The following is an 8,488-nucleotide window of genomic DNA, read 5'->3' on the forward strand; positions in this document are numbered from 1 at the left end:
GTGAGGCTTCCTTTAATGAACCCATACAGGGAGTGATGATCTTGTTCAGTAGGGGGGCTAGTCTGAGGGCGACCGCCTTGGCAATAATTTTGTAAGCTACTAACATCATAGTAATATGGTCCCAATGCTTTAGTTGAGAGCAGTAGATATGTTTGGGGATGGGTTTTATAAGCCCTCTCTTCACACTTGTATCCAACGACCCTTCGGTAATGGCTTTGTTAGCCAACCACGTAACTGGGACCTTGTGCTCATCCCAAAAGCCTCTCAAGAATTCAGCCGTCATCACATCCCAACCACGGGACTTTTCCTTGCCAAGAGCTTGCAATGCTAGTGAACATTTGTCTTCGGAGAATGCCACTTCTACGCGGTTGACTTCGGATTGGGGAACCTTCTTCTCGACACTCTCAAGCAAAGTTGCTCTAGCTTCATCCATGCCTGGCACTAGGTCTCTGGCTGGCCAATAATCTGGCTTAGATAGTTCAGCATTAGACATGTCATCTCATCTTGGTTCTGAATTGCATTCCCATTCTCATCATAGAGCGAGTGGATGCGACCCCGGCTCTTCTTGACTTTCAAAGCCCTTTAAAAATATGCTTGATTAGAGGCTTCCGGTTGTAGGAAGGTCTCCTTGAAGACCAATCTGGCCTTCTTGTTTTCCTCAAGTTGTTCATTAGCCAGGTTAGATTAAGCTTCAAGCCACCGCTTGCCTGGCTAATGCATTTGAAATCTTAATATTGCGTTTTATGTGAACCATTGAATTTTTTTTCTGTTTTCAATTTGTCAATTGATACCTTCATTTCAATGCTTCACATGGCTTGACCTCCCTTTGATTTGATTGCTTAAAATGTCATTGTGAACCTTTACCTTGTTTTTGGCCAGCCCAAAGGGCAAAGTCTATAGAGATGCCTTCTCTTTTTGCTAACTAAAATAGAAAAAAAGGTAGAGTTGTATTTTCAAGCATTTTTTGGTAAAGCAAAAATAATGAATGGTTGAAATAAGATAAGGGGCACTCATTTAAATGAAGAGTGTGTAAATCTAATGATGGATATGTCTTGAGTTTTGAAATGTGAGATGAATTCTCATTTAGCAAGAAAAGAGTTTGGACAAGCAAGTCCAACAAATCTTTTCTTGGTAAAGGAGTCTCACCTCATGGAGTTCATTCCAGATTCATGCATGGTGAGACTCCTTCAAACTTTTTCAGATTTTTAGTTTGATTCATTCCGATTTAGGTTTTTCTCTTCGTTTGCAAATTTGCAGGGTTGGGAGTCGAGCCTCTGTCTCAGTGTGCTTTCCAATGCTTTAGTAATCTATCCTACTTTTCGATTGCAGAGTTTCATGCTCAAGAGTCAAGAGCTTGTATTATGAATTTCTTAGGGGGTCTCTTTGTGCACATATCTGAGTTTCCTTATTTCTCGCAAATTGAACATGCCAAAAATAATCACTCTGTTACGATCAAACATGTTTCCCAGTGGCATATAATGAAACATCGGCAACACTTTCTGCCACTCAAGTGGTTAAATATTTGAAACAATAAACTGCTTACTAGATACATATCAAAGATCTGTGATGATGGGAAATGAAGGGGCTCTTGGCTCAATGATGTGTCATAATGAGAGGGGAAGGATGGATGCTACTAGCCTGTTTCCTTCCTTGAAGTTCCGTCCAGGACCACGACCGTCACTCGTGTATCTGAAGTCTAGACTCTCAATCTGACTATGGAGCAAGCCATAGTTATTGTGTGGTAATGTGGTTGCAATGCTTGACTAGCTTGTTTTGTACGATCTGCAACTTGCAACCCGTTCGCAAGAAGGGCCTATAGGGGTCGAGGGCCTTCCAATTTCTTCAATAGTGGAGGGCCAATCAGCACACTAAAAAATGATGCAATCCATAGGATCATGACTGTTGAGATGGTGTCCCCTTGCAAGACCTTGCAATATATTGTAGGGCTTAGCATGTAGGCTGTATTGTTTGCCTGCTGCAGTTCTGGCTCCTGTGATTCATCACCTATTCTTAAGCCTGCAAATCATTGCTTAATCTTAAGCCTGCACTTCATAACCTGCTACTTGTTCATACATTGTTTCCGGTATTGTAAATCTGCAATTCATCATCTGCTACTTGTTCAACCGTATGTTTTGGTGCTTGTGCCACAGAAATCTGCTAGTTAGCTAGTCATCTACCCTCACCATATATTAATCATGCGTGGATTCCATGTTGCCGCTGTTGCGAGATGTAGTGTCAACGACATTGACCATCATCTTCTTCCAAGCGTTGGGAAGGACGGCGATTTTCTATCACACAGTACTGTTGCACAGATGACATTCTCACGAAAGCTCTATGGCAAGCTGATCAGCTCCTACTCCAACACCCTGGACGTCACCCACCATAGCCAGTCTCTTGGCCTCTATTTCCCCTTCCGCTTCTCCCATGCTGCCTGCACCTATAACCTTGTCCTACTGCTTCTCTTTGAAGAGTATGTCTCAATCTTAAAAATGACCCATGCGTGAATTGTGTGCTTTCATCGCTGCCGCTCCTCAGCAACGTATCCTATGCATGTTTTTCAAGCTCACTCCCTAGTCCCTAGGAGTTGAAACCGCACTACTGCAAGCTTAAGCTTGATAAGAGGCAGGCAAAATGGAAGGAATTTGAAGAGGAACAACCCAGCTCAGCTCGCAATGACATGGCGGAACGGCACAAGGCTTTGGAAATGCTCTCTTCTCATAGTGGACTTGACCCACTGCATTGAGAGAATTTGCTCAACCATTTGCAGTAACATGCCACCTCTAGAGACGCATGATTTCTCTGGCTCATAAGGCATGTGTTGCGTGTCGCAGGTGTAGTACTTGTGTCGTTAATGCTTGCATTTTAATCCTTTGTGTTGTTTGCACTCTCAAATATTCTAGGCTAGAGATACATCAGATCTTCATTAGCATGATGAAAACTCGTTCTACAACAAGTATCCGAACTAGCTCTGGTGCTTAGAATCATGTGTTTGTTCTTTCAATGATTTGTTGATGCACTCTGTCCATCCTCACTACCGTGCAGCTTGTACTTGACAAGATAAAAGGGTCTTGTAAACGTTATGAGACTTCCAGGCAATGGAAAGTCTACCCTTTGTTGTAGGCACCTGTGCCAAGATCGATTAAGAAGTTTCAAGGGTAAGACGCCTCACCTGGAGCTGCCTAATGATCCTGACGATGAAGAATTTTGATTCAAAGTCTCAATATTAGAAAATTAATTCTTTAAATGCTCATTGCTACATTGTTTTCACATATGTAACTAGTATAGGCCCTAATCGTTGACTCAACTGTAAACTAATATGGCCATATAATATGCCAACAAAGCGTTGCCTTGCCCTCGTTACTTGCATCTCATCATCATTGCCAGGCCTTGTGATTGTATCACTTGTTTACTTCACAAAGTCTAGGTGCCACACTGCCATTGGACAATGAATTTCTCTTAATTTTTATAGACAGGCCAAACTGCAAAGTTTTGCCTCCTCTTTCATACGATGTCAACGTTTCATATAAAAACTTCTCGTTTTGACATGAAACATTAAGTGTGTTTAGATCTGACTTGAGAAAAAAAAAAATTTAACCAATTAGGGTGGCTAGTGGAGGTTTAGTATGTCTTCACCATTTTGCAAATTGTTTTATTAGTGGGTATCTACCCGAGATACCCTCAAACCGAAAGTCGAATTCCAGAACCAGAAGAACAGCCGGGCATGCGAGGTAGGAGGAGGGATGGGGCAGGGCTTGGCGCAGGCCATCGCATGGTCAGTTTTTGACAGCTGAGTCGGAGCCACGACGATCGTAAACACCGGAGGAGGGGGTGGCATGAGCAGCACTCGGAAGCGGGCGCGCGACAAAGAAAAAGGGGGGGGGGAGGGGGGCGGCCTTCATTAGTTTTTTTTTTAAGTTGGGCGTTGGGTCGTCGATAGCGTGGATGCTCGTCCGCATGGCTCAAGCGAAATGCCCCTGTGGGGTCGTCCATGTCCCAGGATCGAATTCGCCGTAGTATTTGAGATTTTGGTGGAGGATTTTACTTCATATCGACTGGCTAGGTAAGGGATCTTATTAGATTCTCTCCAATAAACTTGAGAAGCCACCAGTATACGAGCTTAAAATTAATTAGAAGAGTCCAAAAGCATTACATCTAGGTGCCCAAGGAAGGGGCAGAAAGATAGAACATACATTGATACAAAATCTGATGGTCCACCATGAGGGCTCATCATATATAATAAAGCATGATTCAAAGACCTACAGTCTATCAATCTCAGCCTGTAGTTGTGAAACTAGTATGTGACCCGCGCGTTGCTGCGGCCAAAGAAACATCGCTTCTATTCTTGTAGGGATATCTCCTCTTCCAAGTGAAACACTACATGTATATTCTATTGCATTTCTAAAATTCATGCATTACAGAACCTCTTGAAGATTCTACCAAACATAAATATATGTAAGATTCTACAAAGCATTCTTTGATACCAAGCTTGGGAGCTTCTCATAGACATTGTTTTTCATAAGGTGCTAGCCCTTGTTCAAAAAACTTAGGAGTACTCTACTTCTATTCTGGTAGAGAGAGAGAGAGAGAGAGAGAGAGAGAGAGAGAGAGAGAGAGAGAGAGTCTCTCCTCCTTTTGGTGTATCTTGGTTTAGCAATGCTACCAATGTTGATTATACACATTAGGCAAGTTAGCATGGTGTGAAGAGATGAAAGCCATTTGCAATCAATGTAACAATAAAGCTTTTTTTTAAATGGAGTGGGTTCTAGAATTGGTTTCAACAATAGGAACACAATTGAATTCAATGTCTCTACTCCACTCTCTTACTTACTTCTATCCTTGCGTCTTTCTTATGAGCAAGACATGGTAGAAGTGTACATCATAACTCTTATATGGAAAGAAGGCCATCTTTCCCTTGGTTTACCTAGAGTTGACAAAAGTGCTACCAAGTTGAGAAGTACAAAGTGAGTAAGCCAGCAAGTTTTTAAAGACGGAGGCCCATAAATTATTGCTACAGTGTGTAATTATAACACTTTTCATGTTTAAGAGTAGAGTTGTGAAAATATAAGGGCTCATAGTTCCCAATGTACCAGAAAAGCTTCAAGTTTCAAAGAGATAAGATAACATTCTTTTAATATGAAGAATGTGATTACATCTATGCTGCTCTCTAGATGCTTCTCTTGGATCTCTATCTATGTTCACAAGCATGGTAATGGTTTACGTCATCACCTAATCACAACAATACATAAGCAGCTTAGTATGATAAGGTGCACACTATTTGTTCATGTACACTTTCACATCATTTGCATCTTAAAATGTGATAGAAATGAAAGCAAAGTAAGGTTGCTCAATTGTTTATTTTTTTAGGAGTTTTGGCCTTTATGCTAAACTGGAGGATGTGGTATTAAATTGAGGTTGTGACTAAAATCATACATGTCATTGATCTCTATCTATCTTTATCCTCTAATTAAAAAACCATATTCCTCTTTGAGAGAGCAGATTGTATTCAACCAGCTTGAGCCTATTTCCTTGCGCACAATCTATACTATACCAACCATTTGGCTTAATTGTTGCTCTGTTAAATGTGTGATGAACATTGAGGCAATGTAGGATAGCCTTTTTTTGTGTACGCATTAGGTTCCTTGAAAATCTGAGAATATGAATATCATACCCTACTTGAGTATACACACACATACACACACACACATGTATGTGTGTGTATGTATGTATGTATGTATATATGTGTGTGTGTGTGTGTGTGTGTGTGTATACATGTATATATTCTTATATCGAAGATTTGTCACATAGGTCTTGAAGCTTGTTGTTGTTGTTATAGTACAATAACTATGACATTCAAAACTTTTATACTCCCTTCGTGCCCACCCTCCCAACCCCCCCCCCCCCCCCCCCCTCTTCTCTCTCTCTCTCTCTCTCTCTCTCTCTCTCTCTCTCTCACACACACACACACACACACACACACACACACGTATTAGATGGATAGCAGTTTGCATGGAGCTCATGTATGCATACACATATGACTTGTCATCGTGTATGCATACATATATGACTTATCATCGTGGTATAGTAGTTGAAAAATTGGCACTGCGGTTGAAGTGATGACCTCAAGTCAATGCATGAAAAGGATTAGCAAACTCCTTTTTCTCAATCTCTGTAAAGAAAAGTATAGATGGCTATGATTTCTCTCTCTCTCTCTCTCTCTCTCTCTCTCTCTCTCTCTCTCTCTCAGGTCTTGAATTTGAGACCATCGAATAGATCTTTGAGATCTCATTGGATCGCTCCTACAACATTTTAAATTGTGCTTTTTTCAATACGTGTGTGTGTGTGTGTGTGTGTGTGTGTGTGTGAGAGAGAGAGAGAGAGAGAGAAGATGAAACAAAAATAACTTTATTCTCACCCAAGTTGCCATATATATCTTTTGGGATTGGGATTCAAAAATTTATTCTTCTTCTTCTTCTCTCTCTCTCTCCTTCCTTTCCATAGATATTCAAGTGTTAAAGACTTGTTGTGTAACTTTAGCGTCTTTTTATATTATCCTTATACCCTTAAACATTTTATTCTCTCTTTCTCCTTTTCTCCCTTCTACTTGCTGCCTCACTCGTTCGACGCTAAAACATTTTCTCTATGTGTGTGTGTGGGGGGGGGGGGGGGGGGGGGGTTTATTTTTTTATAGGTACCCTTGCCTATCAAAATTTAGAGAATTTATTAATTTTTAAGCATTTTCCACGGTTTAACTCTTAAAAACAAAAAGGATTATATATCCAAGAATTGGTAAAAGGTACGTTAACTTAGTAATCTCTCTCCCTATTTGGGGTGCCAATGTGATGGTTGATTTTTGTTGGGCATTTTATTTCTTTTCTATGGGTGAAAAATGTTAGTTTCCTTTTGAAATACACTATTACTCTAAGAAAACCGTATTATCTTGGAAATTTGACTTGGTGTGTCACTATATATAAATTTTGTATATCACGTGCGTTCAAGGACTATTTTTAAACTCTTTATCGTGATTTTTTGACAAATAATTCAGTCTGTAAAAAAAAAATCCAATTATATTTTATGGTACCTTTTTTATGTGAAAATGTGAGAAAAAATCAATAACCTCTTCTGTTGTACTGACGTGATAGTCGCATAAATATTAAGTGACCCCCCCTTCTCCCTCCCCCCACCCCCCCCCCGCCGGCGAGAAATTTGAAGGGCTTGAAGGGTGTCCTTGGTGAGACGGAGCCCTATGAACTCGAAAGGAAAATCTCTCTCTCTCTCTCTCTCTCTCTCTCTCTCTCTCTCGTGCACGTACACGTACACGCACAACCATGCAATGCGTCTCTCTCTCTCTCTCTCTCTCTCTCTCTCTCTCTCATGGTCAATAACATGGATAAGTACTGCTTCATTTACATATATTTTCTCAAAATGAAACTACCCCAATTCGACACCACGCGAGCTTTTTTTTTTCAATCTCTTTAAAGAAATAAAAACTTTAAAAATATATATAAATCAATATTGGTCTTGAAAAAAACCTTTTGAAAAGGAAAAACCAAATATATCTTCAAAAAATAAATTTTATTAAATAATTAAATCGCCACTAAATTTATCTCTTTTTTGTTATGTGCGTTTAAACCAATACATTTATTCTATGTAAAGGAGAAAGTCTTTAACTATCTATGACTAAAGCACTTTCTACTACTAAAGAAAAAGAAATTCTTTTGATTTTACATTATGACAAAAGCTAAAAAGCTGGTTGTTGTTTCTTACAATGTTACTCTCCCTTTTGCATTTTAAAGAGGTTTTCTCTTAAGTGAAGCAGTGAGGGACACATGGAAGGTCTCTCCTTCCTTGAAAAATTTAAGCTGCATTATAAAAAGTATAGATGAAGAACTGGGCATCAAGTGTAGTGTCGTGTCTTGAGTGATGTCTGCTAAAATGCATGATTGTAGGATTGTGACTCGTGAGGTGTAGTGTCCTGTCTTGAGTGACATCTACTAGAATGCATGATTGTAGGATTAGAGTACACTTATAACATTATAGTGCAGAGTCCCAGTCTCGTTTATAAAGGCCACGGGGTCGAGTGAAGGGATCAACAGTCCCGCTTTAATCCACCGTTGATTTATCATTAACGAGCATAAAAATTTAGGGTTCCCAGTCGATCGTTGCGCGTTGAACCCTTGACCACCCCGTCTGCACTCCACAACCTTATTCAACCCGCCTATCGCACGCCATTGTAGGGAAAGCGACTCCACGACTATAAAAATCCTATCCCCCTTTCCCCTGTCGTGAAGATCCGACGGCCTAAAAGCCACGCAACACTGATCGTGCACCCCTGCCATCGATCCCTCCAATGCATACCTCTACTGGTAGGTGTTTGTATGAGATTGTCAAACAAAGATCTAAGGTTCCTTAGTTCTTGAGAACTCATCTTTGAGTGGTATTCAAGTATCTTTTTAGAAGATCAAAGACGCCAGAAGTATATCTAAACCAG

This window comes from Adiantum capillus-veneris, chromosome 4 (genome assembly GCF_014529385.1).
Source record: "Adiantum capillus-veneris isolate H3 chromosome 4, ASM1452938v2, whole genome shotgun sequence".
NCBI classification, from domain to species: domain Eukaryota; kingdom Viridiplantae; phylum Streptophyta; class Polypodiopsida; order Polypodiales; family Pteridaceae; genus Adiantum; species Adiantum capillus-veneris.